The sequence below is a fragment of the Anser brachyrhynchus genome (assembly GCF_964034855.1).
Source record: "Anser brachyrhynchus genome assembly, chromosome: 5".
In the NCBI taxonomy this organism is placed as follows: Eukaryota; Metazoa; Chordata; class Aves; order Anseriformes; family Anatidae; genus Anser; species Anser brachyrhynchus.
Genome location: NC_137699.1, coordinates 24,879,484 through 24,892,996, shown reverse-complemented (window position 1 = coordinate 24,892,996; position 13,513 = coordinate 24,879,484). Strand labels below are relative to the sequence as shown.

General features: G+C 35.6%; 1 long non-coding RNA gene across 1 annotated transcript in view; it reads right to left on the bottom strand.

Annotated features, from left to right (window-relative positions):
• The window catches only part of LOC308195699, a 6,214-nt gene extending 4,295 nt beyond the window's left edge, over window positions 1-1,919 (bottom strand). Inside the window, exon 1 of the long non-coding RNA XR_013951747.1 lies at window positions 1,508-1,919. This is a non-coding gene — a long non-coding RNA (uncharacterized lncRNA). The remainder of the gene's footprint in view (window positions 1-1,507) is intronic.
• Between the last annotated feature and the right edge of the window lie 11,594 nt (window positions 1,920-13,513).

The window sequence follows — 13,513 nt, the reverse complement described above, 5'->3', positions numbered from 1 at the left end:
GAAGGAAAGGGGGCTAGAGTCACCCTCCATGGCTGTGGCAAACAATGCTGCTCACTACCTGTGCTTCCACTTCCAAGGGGAAGGAGGGAAGATGACCAGAATGCAGCTGGCTCCAGGACTGCCATGTGAAGATGAGACTTGAGACAGAAGTCTGAGAAGAAAGATTCAGTAGACCATGGAAGACGTATTAAGTTCCTGTGGTTTATGCTGGCTGCTTTTCTTTAGACCTTCCTGTCTGTCACATCCTCATTTCAATGTTTTGTTTCTGTCTGTGCATCTCAAACAATAATCTATGAAGTAGTTGGTTCTACAGTTTCCCAAATTTTTCTTCTTTCCCACCTATGCACTAACGAGATAACTTCCTACACCAGCATGAAATCTTTGGTATGTAGGAAAAACCTTAATTAACCTAAAGTTCCTTCTCACTTATTTTCATACAACCCCCGTCAGCAAAGGTCCTGATATAGCTAACAGAACAAAACTGATGTTGGTAGACAATGTGGACTGTAGGATAAGTCCCACAAGCTGAGCAGGAAGTACTTAAGAAAGCTAGAATATATTCTTTTATTTTTTCTTGAAAGTAACATCAGGGTTATTTTTAAACATATTCATTAGTAGCTTCTTATTTATTATGCACATGCATAAACGTGAGATTAAGAGTTATCCTATTAAAATCAATAGGAATATTCCTGCGATTAAAATTTCATTTATGCTGAAATAGGGCCTTATATTCTACATACACTTCCATTCAATATGTGCATATTGTGAATATTAAATAATGTTAAATTACTCCTTTTTTCTTAATAGAATCAGCTTGACAGTTACAATGTTCAAGCACTAAGCAGCACATATTATGATGGCAGCTCCCTATCATTCAGTAATTTTCTCCCTTTTAATATTCTTGAATTTTACCTCTCACGAGCAGGTGAAATGATCCTGTCTTTGAAAAGTGATTTGGCATATTCCTTAAGACTAGTTTGACTATTTATTGATTGACTGTAGTCAATAAGACTATACTCTTACATGTATCGTTGTCTTTGAGCAGCATGAGTTTGTTTAGTCAAAAACAGCTGTAGAACTTTTTCTTGCTATCTCTTAGTTCTCGTTAGGAGAATAGTGAAGGTGGAGAAATTAGTTCATCCTAGATTCCCTCTGAGAACAATAGGTAGGGCCATCAGCTCCACCATTACCATCATCATGTGTGGTTCCATGGCAATGGAATGGATGCCTGGAAGGAGTCTGAGGGGACAAGAAATCTTGCATTTCCCATTAGACAGTGGATCCTCTGGTTTTCTTCCTGGGCTTAAAGAGGACTGAAGATGAGATGCAGGTACAAAGATCTTTGCTACATTCTACCGAGACCCAAATCAGCAACAATCTCCCTTTAAGCATTTTATGAAGTTGAAAGACCACAGGTTTAGCAGAAGAATGAAAGAAATTAATGAATGGTGATAGAGCTAACAGATTCTGCATATAAACACACCTTACTGTTACTAAATTTCATTACCATGACTCAGGCAAAGAAAAGGACCCCAGCGTCAGCTCCTGCATAGCACTCCTTTAGGAATTATGTGTTGGGGCAGGCAGCGAGCCCAGAAAAAACAAGACATGGTCGGTCCTTGTGTCTTTCTACTGGAGATGGCAGGAGCTGTGTGCAGTCTTCTAGGAGCACAGATGTCTATGGATGTCTCAGAGAAAATTCAAAAAACTGTTGCCCATGGTATAACCTTCTGTTTCTGTAGAAACTTCTGTTTTTAGAAAGACAAAATACAAAGGTGAAATTAGTGCTCTCCTGCCACATAAGGGTTAGTACAGTATTTCTGTGACTCAAAAATAGATCTTATCTATAAACAGTCTGGATTTGGAAAGAAATATACATTACAAAGAGAACAAAGATCAGGCATATCGTCTATGATTCCATTAGTTATGACTTTATCTGACGACTTACAGGAAAGTCACAGTAAATCAACAATCCAGAGAATAATATACTCGTAAACATTAAAGATAGAAAAGTCCGTTTTGTAACAACCATTTATTTGCAGTGCATGATTATACTCTGCACATAGAAGGCAATCTATTATTTTGCCCAATCTCATTTTAAATTTCTCATCAAAATATCATCCTTTATAGATCTTAGTCTAATAGACTTAACATAGTTCAATCTAATTTACTAGGTAATATTATAATTCTGTAATAATCATCCGTATCAGAAAAGATGATTTCATTAGACTCCAGAAATGTATAGCTATATCAAAGTTAGGCTAGGCTAAAAATACAGATTAACTAAAATGAGACAGTAGTTATTAAATGCTGAACACTGTGATTAGGAAATACTGAAAAAGTAAATTCTTCTTGCATTTATGACTTGTTGTTTGTAGAATTAGCAACTTATTTAAATACTAGTTAGATTTAGCTGTAACATGTGCATTGATGTAAATACAATAGGACATTCCTAAGGGGACTTGCAATTTAAAAAAATAAAAATAAAAAAATCTATATTTACTACAATAAATGTTATGCCAAGAAATTTTATAGCTAACAGAAACATAGAAAATTCTACACCCAAAGCTAGAAAACTCTTCCAGTACAAAGCATGCCTAATATATAGCCTCCCAAATACACAGTATATCCCTAGTAAAGTTGTAAATTATGGTTGCAAATGAGGCCACAAACAACATTTTGCTCAAGGCATGAATCATAAATTCAAACAATAATCATCTCCTGCATGAGGCAAAACTACTTTGTTTACTTCTTATACCCTGTTTCCTAAACATGAAGATGAAAGTAGGTCAAGTAAATTTAGCATCTTTTCACATGAAGTATGTTATGATAGCGGGTGGCACAGCCTAATTTACAATTACATGAGTTTACATGAATATTAAAATATGTGTTTTCACTGTGCTGTGTCATTACACATATTGACATTCTACCTCACAATGACACCGAATCATAGAAAACACCCAAGGTTTGGAGAAAGGAGGGAGCAGAGTGGAAAAAAATATTTACCACAATTGAAGCCTGAATGAAATTTTGACATTAGGAAAGAGCTTCATATGATGTTGAATGATATTTTTCAAACTTATTCTTACTATTTTTTGTGGATTTTGTTAGGTATGTTTAGAGAGTGCCTTGCAAGGGAAGAAGAGGGAAATTTGGAGAAACCACCATTTTCTTTTATTTCCAAAATGGGTCGATTTTATTGTAAATGTTTATCTGGAAAGAGCTTGTCTAAGAAACTTCCAAAATTTATTGGCCATTCTCAACCCTGGGTTCAAATGCAAAAGCAACTTCAAATCAGAGGCTGGAATCAGAAATGTCATCGTTCGTCATTCTGCCATTATTCACTGAGGTTTTAAATATGATTCACTTAGGAAAATTCCTTGAAATAAATGAAGTGATAAATTTTATTAGAATGATTTCCTTTTATGGAATACAGAAGGATTTTGGTCTGGGCACTTTTCCAACAGATAGACTACTGTAAATAAGATTTTCAGTTAAACATGCACTGCCAAAACCTCTGGACTTTCATACATACAAGTATGTAAGAACTTTCTGGAACAGACAGGGTCAAAAAAGTTTCTCATCAGTTGAGGATGAATATTTTGTTGAGAGACTCGCCTATCAAGACCAGAATATGGCTTGCTTTATTAATATTAAACCAGCTTCTTTATCAATATTTGTTTAGTGACTTGGCTCAATACTTAGAAACAAGAGTAATCTTCAAGCAAGATTAAAGTCTGTTTCCAAAGAAGCATGCATGTCTGCATGCAAATGTGGATAAATGCACATACAAAGTTTATACAATAGAACAGATAAAGGGAAAATGCCACATGCCAATGGTAGTGCCCTCCATACAAATCAATGTGTTGTATCATTTTAGTTGCAGAAAGTATTTAATAAAATGGTGTGTTCTAGTATACATTGAAATCATCAAAAGTCTAGTAGAAGTTGAATAAAGACAGTGGATTTCCTCTTGAGCTACAAAGCTTAAAGCTGCAACTCAGCAAGCTTCTTTGAAACCAGCTCTTGACCCAGGGACCAAGTCACATGTTTGAGACAAGAATGTGGTTAAATGCCTTGCTGAAGTACATTCTGGATGACAGCAGAATTTGGCTTGTCTTCTTACTTTTCAGGAGGTCACAGACTACAAAATGACTTTAAACTAAGGCATTTGATGCAGATTTTTATTGGTACTTAAAGAGCTATTGGTACTTAAATTAATACAGGTTTGACAGTCAGTAGTGACTGAGATAATTTAGTATTGCTAATTAAAGACAAGAAGCCAAAATTGGGAATGTCAGGAATAGAAGGCAGAGCACTTAGTAGGAGAAGAACAGTAAAGTTATCCAATTATTTAGTCTAATACCATACATTGCCTGTTGCGATGCTAGAAATTGTACTGGATAGTGAAAACAGGAAGATGAAAAACAGGAACATGAAGAAGGTGATTTCCACATGTGGAAATAAATGTCTCATGTTCATAACTGAGTATAAGCAAAACATCATAACTTGTGAAAAGCTACCAAGCTTTACCCAGTCACAGCAATTACAAGTCGAAAAAGTGAGGAGCAATAGAGCCAGAATGTGAAAGGGTTTAACTTTTTAATGAACTAAATAATCTTAGTTGTGATGAGATGTGAGTATGAATAGCAGAACACACCAGAAATTAAATATGAAGAAAATTTTTAGAAAGCATTGACTGAGAACAGAGATTACGGCCCCTACTTTCCATATGCAGAATAATATTTGACAAAGTATTTGAGATGATCTTCTTGATTGCCACCTCCACTTAAAACAAAACAAAAATATTAGGATGAATAGTTTTAGGCTGCTCAGGCTTCTACCTTCAGAAACTCCTTAGGCACATACTACCTTACTATAGTGAATACTATACTCAAAAAAATACAGTTTTGCTGTTTACCATGGCAGGGACTAAACTTCCACTGGCAAACAAACACCAGGTGAACTGAAAGTGCATCCATAATTATGAAGCTGTCCAAAGACAGAATTTGAACATAACTCCCAGAGCAAAAAATAATAAATAAATCTTGATTTAAAATAAAACAAAAAATAATAACAATAATAAATTCTTTGCTATGCATGAATGTACAGCATGAATATGCTTTCAAGATGGAAGCAAAGAAAATCTGAGACAACATAGTTCCAACTTTTAGCTGTATACTGATTGCAAACTATGGCATAAAGGTCTATATTCAATTTCTCTGGCCAAATTAAGACTGTGTTTATCAGATGCACATGTTGAGTAATCAGGTACTGTCATAATGAAATTTTAACTTTCTGCATCATAACTAGTGCAGAAAAGAAAACAGTTCTCACTATTATTGCCAGTCCAGGGTTTCAAAAATGTGTCCATTCTCCCAATAAATAAAATTTTAATGTAATTAATATTTACTTTATGTTCAGTAGATATTAGGGAAATGTTCATTATCTTAAATCTGAAGAAATCCTGTAGCAAATAAATGTGTAAGTCAATAAATGGGAGCTAAAGTCAATGAGGTTTTTAATGATTACTTCAGTAAAAAATGTTTTAGATTTTTAAATTGACAGAACTTCCTTTTTGACCAGGCAGTGGCAGTTTCCTGAACTAACACAGTCTGCCTGTTAAACCATGCCAGATTTCTGAGGAAACTTGCATGAAGAGGTATCTCATTCTAATTAGGTTTCCTTATGATTTATGACAGAATTTGAATATGATAAAGTTATCTACGTATTTTGAAATTTGGAATGAAAGGCCTTCTCACAGGCTGAAACTTTGCCTATACTTTAAGGCCAAAATATTTTTTACAGTCCAGTTATAAACCACTAAAACAGGGAATTATAATTCTATCATGAGCTCCTCCTTTTCCATTTGCAATTGCTTTTCATGTCTGTGACAATTTCAACAACTACTTAACAAAATTCACCATTTTAATTTTTGTTGCAATAAAGAAGCAGGAAAAAAAGCGTCAACACAGATTGATCAGCCCCTGTTCTTTTGGTTAATATGTTCTTTGAATAATCACAGTTTGAGTCACAGGTACGAGTGATCTTTAAAAATCATCAGAGAATACACACAATATTTAGAAGACTGGACTGGTAGAATTAAATCATACTTTACAAGTAGGGCAATGAGATTATTATACAGTAAATAAAGTCATTCCAAATAAATTTAGCAAAAGCTGCAGAACCTTATGCTGAAAAAATAATAGGGCATAGTTATTCATTAGCTGCTCGTTATCCCAAGTTATCTGCAATTGAAGGTTGACACTGAGGCACTGGAACAAATCACAGTATAGGGTTAGTTACTGATGTATAGTTACATTGTACTCCTAAAATTACCTGTTTAGTATCTCAGCAAAATAAACCCTAATAAAAACTCTTGTCACTGCTCAGAAAGCCAAAAGGATTGTGAAATCTGAATGCAATTTTCATGCAACTGACACTTGCTCACTAGTTACTGACTAAAATACACATTTCATGCTGACCTCCAAAAAGCTTTAAAGGATAAACAACATTCAGCCAAAGTATAGAACAGTTTAAACACTGTTTAGAACACTGTTTAAAGCTTCACATCTGCACAGACAGTGAGCTTTGCACTTGTTCCAATCTCTCCTTCTAGGATTTTCTAGGTTCACAAATGTCTGCACTGAGAATGCAGCACATCAAAGTGCCAAAGTTAGAAGTTAGCATAAAAAATGTTCATATCTTCTCCTATGGAATACCAGCAGTGGATTTTCACCCTCAGAAAATATTTGCCTTTCTTGGATGTAGCCTGTATTTTAACAGTAGAGAAAAAAAGAACTCTCAAGTTTCACGGCACAATGTTTAAAAAGTATATGTGCTCTCCCAGGCAGCCTTACTCTATTAAAGTGAAGGTATTCATGCTAAATACCTTGACAGCTAAATTCCTTTTGAGTTTTTGCATGCAACAGGACACTTAAGTCTATAGCTAACCCTTGCCCTGGTGAGTAACCCAGGCAAATATATCACTTGCTGAAAAAATTCTTCCAGTATGGCCTAAACTGTTGCCAATTTTGGTGTAAGATCATTCTGAGAGAAGTGATGTATTCCTACAGTCAGCTTGCAGACTTCTCATAAGCTTGACATCCAACCTAAATTAGCTTTGGTACCAGAGGGATCCTGTCCCACCAGAAGGATTTCTCCTCCTTCTTCATTTAACTCACAAAAAGCAAGCAGAATCTAGCTCTGGGCCATGAAAACCAAGCAACTTCAAGAAGACATTTTTCATGGCAGCAGATATAGGACAGAAAGCAGCAGGCCCCCAAAACAGTGTCTACAGTGTCTATTCTAGAGAATGTTTCATGTTATGTGTATGAAAAATAACAAATAAATGCCATATAGCTTTTTCCAAACAGACAAATATATCCCCATAGAATGATATATATATATATATATACATAAATATATTTATGAAGATTAGTACTTAATACTTCCCTAATGCATTCCTCCTAAAGATCTCAAAATGCTTGCAAACTCTTTTCTTTTGAAACATATCTCTGGATATGCATTCACCATCCATGTATGTTGTTCTTTTTTAGGGTACATTTCCAGAAAGTTCTTACTGGCCAGAAAATTAAAAAATGTGAATTTTAAAATTCCATCAAATGGTACTCTCTGATGTCTTCCTTCCCCATATCCGTTTTCCTGTAAAGACCATCATCCCCCCTTGCATTTTGTTGTAAAGGCCAGGGGCATAACATTCCTTCACAGAGCTACATACATGTAATCAGTATGCAAACAGAGGAAAAGTAACAAGCATATGGGACATGCCCCACCTTTACTATTTCCAGGTAGAAGTTCTATTGATTTATTGATTTTAAATGTGAAGGGTTTTTTGTTGTTGTTGTTGTTGTTTTTTTGTTTGTTTAAGAATAAGATTAAGCTTCTAGTACTTTATGCATTTCTCTTAATCGGAGTACACAACACCACCACAGTTCTTTCCAGTCAAACAGAAGGGGCAAATCGATGTTGAATCCCATGTCCCAGTGTGATGACAGATCAAACTAATATCTGAGCATTTTTAGCTGTGATTATCAGTGAAAGTTACAGTTGTTCTATAGTTATGGAATAGTTGATGAATGAAGCAGGTCCACAGAAAACAACATTTAAATCTAATATGTGGGATGTTATCTTTCATGACTAGTACTCTGCTCTTTTCTAAGTGTATGAGTTGGCATGTTATGCTATTAAATAGCAAGTGCAGCTTGGTAAAGAGAAATAATAAACGGATAAAAGGAAAATAGAGAGGAAATGTGAAAGACCTGAACCACAGCATATCTAAGCTTCAGTTTATTGTAACAAACAAGGAGGTACACTTTCAATTGTGTTTAAGAGATAAGAGTCAAAGGAAAGCTGTTTCTGAAAGAAGCAGTTAGAAAATTTCTTAGGACAGCTGTTAGCTGTTTGGTATTGAATTTACACATTTAGAAAATAATAATAATAATAAAAGCTAGTGAAGTCACTTAGTTTCTCTTCTTCCCTCTCGTAACCTGCTATACAAACTTTATTAAAACAAACTTTATTAAAAAAAAAAAAAGTCTCTAATACTCTCACTTAAATTTTGTGCTTTGAAGATTGTATTGATCTAAACAATAATGAGTGAAAATTTGTAACATACTGCGTATTAAAGAGGTTTTTTTTTTTAGCCCTACGGCTAAAAACTGACCTTTAAAATGGCGGAGTGACCAAACTCTTGGCATGGCTCTGCAGAAGACTACAAGCAATTTCTCCCAAAATGACTTTTTATACACTGAGATCTTTGAAGATACCTTTTTTATAGAAAAAACAACAACAACAAAAAAAACCTACAAATTCAGGGAATCTGACTGAAATGAAAATTGAAAATTGTCTCAAAATCAGATCATAAAGAACAAGAAGCCTGATGTAACTGCCTTTCAAATAACAGGTCAATGTTTGTCATGTATAAGTCCCCTTCATTACCTGTGTCACCACCAATTTACACATCCTTCACACACCTGAAGCATAATATATCAGACTTGTATTCATAAGTGTATCCTCTAATGCAAATCTGTCTTCAGTGTAAAACCAAGGCTTCTGTGCTGTAGGTGGAAGGAAGGGTGAAAAACACTCTACCAACAGATAACCATCTGGCAGATTCTCTTTCCCTGCTATCTCCATGTGATTTTTAACACTTTACAAAATGTCATTAAGCAAACAGAGAAGACCACAAGCAAACGTCTACTTTCACAAAATCATGTTTTATAAACTGTTGGAAACACTGACATGTAATGAAACCCTATTCCCTATATACACCTTCCTCTTTGTAAATGATTTGCTTCCCTCCCTTCATGTATAAATAAACAGAAATGTGTCTGTATATTTAGTGTTGCTTTTTTTTTTTTTTTTTTCTTTGGTCATCATAATCAAGGGCTATTACAGCAATAGATCTTATCTCTAGAATGGCATTCCCCTTGCACCTTCAGTTCAGATTTTTGTTTATGCTTGGCTGCAATTGTGGCTGTTTCTGATAGTTTTAGGTCAGCCATGACAGACTACGGGTGACACTAAATAAACAAGCTGGGAGTCTGGGACCAGGAAGGAATGATACTGGTACTCAGAGTTAGATTTTTTTTTTCTAGTTAATCAACAGTTTTATTCAAAATAACCCACTGTGTAACTGGATGTCTGAATACACATATTATGCTGTAAGGCTTAAAATAAATAAGTAAATGAAGAAAAAACAACTCATATAATCAATCAGAAAGAAAAAAAAAAAAACATGCTCAATCTTACTTTGGGTTATAGTAGGCCACAAAGAGATTTATTTGTTTGTTTAATTTATGTTCAACCATTTTTTCCTCCTTCTTCCTTTCTTTCTCTCTGTTAAATTCCATTGCAGTAAATTGATCTGAGTACAGTCTGGTGTGGATACTTCCTTATGCCTGCTCAAGAGGTATAAAAACTTCAGTGACCAATTTACAAACTACACTCCATGGAAAAAGGGGTAAAATGAGATCCAAAAAGAAGGAATAAACCTTAAAAAATGTGCACCCTAGGGCTCAAATGCCAAAGTAATAATAATAAAAACCTTATTCTTATGCATTTATTTCATCAACTTTAAGTCAGTGTTTGATAAGGAAGAATATGAGAACTGACTCTTTTAATGCTCAGATTGGTGGCAGGTGGCAGTCAAACTCATTGCAATTTCTAGTGGACAAACATTCATTTAAGAAAACAAAACAAAGTATCTCAATGTCAATCTTCTTGCAGAAGTCCCCACAAGCAAGTGAATGGTTAGAAAATCTTCTGTACCTTTACTTCCACAGAGGTGAACTTTCTGGGACTAGATTATTCATGTTATGAACTGGTTAATGAGAAGAAACTGTTGTCAACAGACTCTCCACTAGGATGCCAAAAGATGTCTGGGTCCTGTTTAAAATTCAACTAACTTGAAACACTAAATTGCTAACTATATTCTTTCTTAAGCTCATCTTGGTCACAGCAATCCCGATGCAACCTCCAGTAGCTACCTAAACTAAAACATGGAAGCATATGGAAATACATGTGTGAGTATGATTTTCTTGAGCTATGCTATGCGAACTGCCAGAGCCTGTCCTGATCTCTTTGAAAACAAACTACCAGGTTAACAAAGTGTCCAAGTCCAACATTGCTTAGGGTTATTTTATTTTTAAATTGCTTCTAGAACCACCAAAATCATCTTAGTTAAGTGTATGACAACCCAGGTCTTTAGAATCAAACCTTCACCAGGACTACTACGGTTAAATTAACTACATGTTTGCTTCCTGGCCAGATTCAATAAATATGCATGTATTGGCACAGCTGCATCTCAGCATGCATACTTAAATTAAAAATGTTTCCTTTGATGCCCTGGCAATTCTGGCATTCATTCACTTTGCCAGAAGCTGCATCACATCACAAAACACTTGCCCTGTCATCATTAAAATGTACAGTCATGAAAATGTGCAACCAGATCAGATCCTTGCATTACCTATGTAGTAACCTAAAATCATCATTTGTTCCACAAAAGGATGCTCCCATGTTCTTCGTAACTGAAAGGTATTCTCATATGCCAAAGAAGCTGAATTTGGTCAAAACAGCAAGTCTCACACTGACATTTGTCACAGTCTTCAGTGCATATCTCAAATGCTATTTTAATAACTACAGTCGCACTTTTCATATAAAAATTGAAGAATTAATTGGTTTTGTTCTCTCTACTTGACATTAGAAGTTTTATAGAATAATGACCTTTCTGGTTGCTGATGATAAATTATTAACTATTTTTACCAAAATAAGGGAAATTTAAATGTATACAGACTTTCTAACAAACACACTGAAAGGCTGATAAATGATACACATTTTTTCTCACTATTCACAACTACTTGTTAAATCCCAGTTTAGGCATCAGAGAAGAGAATAGTATAGACAGACTAGTATAACTGTCACACCAATAGGAATTTCAATCAACTTGAAATGCTTGAATGAACAGAGGCCATGAAGATAGGTACCATGTTTCTGTTTCACTGATCCTGTGATTATGATGGTCAAAGAAAAGACTCTGACTAACTTTAATAGCTTCACATCTCAAGCCATATGATAAGGTCCTCTGAGAAGCTCCTCAAGACACACCCTTTGCGTGAAATCTGAGTCACTGAAGCCTATAGCAAAACTTTGCTTACTTCACTGGACTAGAATATCATGATATTATTAGATACTGTGCACCAGACTGTAAAATTTTAGTAAATATTAGCTTTTATTGAATCATCTGCAGCAATGTAATTGAGGATGGAAAGAATAATATCAGCTAAAATACAAACAGCTTATCTTTATTTTAGTATGGAGTACTGAAAGTATCTTAGATTAGGAACATACATTTATTCATCTGCTTATGAAAATGAACATAAAGAAATGATAGTCAAAATAAGTGTTTCTTTACTGTGAAATCACAAAGGCCAGAACTGGCAACAGAAACTGTACTCTGTAAGCAGTAATAATTACTGGTTGATGATGTTCATTGGATCACTGAAAGAAGGCAGTCCTTCTCATTGTGATAGTTTTCTATTGCACGTTAAGAAATGGCCAGATGGTTCTGTGACAGCCTCTTTCCTTGCTGTGCTGGACTTCTGTATTGGGCAACACGTCTAGGAATCTCACAGTGTGGGTGGGTGGGGAGGGATGATATTAGGGAAAATGATCAGATTGGGTGTTGCCCTGGAATTAATGTGCTTTCTTCTCTTCATGCTGAAATTCTCTGGGAACTCAAAACATCTCTGCTATAATGACTAATTATGCTTCATGTCTATGGTGGAAATCTACCAGCTGAAAAATCCTTGCATGTGCTATCTAAGATCAGTGGAAAGTAATGAAATAAGCAGTCACCCTTTCTGTAGATGTTTCAGGTATCCCCTTATTCCTCCAGAAGTTTGCAAGGGTGGGTTGGTCTGTGACTGTTCTGTTGTGAAAGAAAGAAATGAATTCCTCCTATCTTCCACTTCAGTCTACTGTGAGATATTTAGGAAAGACCTTCTGAGGACAAATACAATTGAAACTTCATCACGCCTTTTTTTCCCCATATTGAATTTTATCATGGCTTTCTTGGACTTACGATTTTTGTTAATATTTTCAGAATGTGATTTTTCTTGTCATTTTCATTTTACAGAATTCACCAAAAAAAAAACCTCTTCCATAGCTATTTGCATAGCAGCACATCACAATGATATACCCTTTCCAAACCAAATAGGGTCCAATAGGGTGGATTTGCAAGTAAAAAAGTTCTAAACTTATTCTTATACAAACATCAAATGAAGGCAAATACAATCCTTACAGTGAAATTCATCATTATGCTTAATCTAGACTTAAAGAGGGTAAATTCAGATTGGGTATAATGAATAAATTTTTTCACAATGAGGGTGATGAGACACTGGTACAGGTTGCCCAGAGGAATTGTGGATGCCCCATCACTGGAAGTGTTCAAAGTCAGGTTAGATGGGGCTTGAGCAACCTGATCTGCTGAAAAATGTCCCTGCCCATGGGTAAGGGGGTTGGATAGATTATCTTTAAGAGACCTTTCCAACCCTAAACATTTTAGGGCCAGTTCTCTAAAGCTTTCATAACTTACTTGGATGTAGGACTAGAAGGTGTTTTGAGTAAGTCTGCAGATGATGCTAAATTGGGAGGAGCTGTTGACGCCATCGAGGATTGAGAGACCTTGATGAGAGATCTTGAGAAATTAGAGAGCTGGCAATCACCTACACTATGAAGTTTAACAAGAACAATTACCAGATTCTGCACCTGTGACTGGGCAACCAGGGATATAAGTACAGATGGGGGAATGAGAGGCTGGAGGACAGCCCCACAGAAGGGGATCTGGGAGTTTTGGTCAACAGCAAGTTAAGCATGAGCCAGCAGTGTGCCCTTGCAGCTAAAAGGGCGAAATGTACCCTGCGGTGCATCAGGCACAGCATTGCTAGCCGATTGAGGGAAGAGATTGTCCTACTCTGCTCTGGTGCAGCCT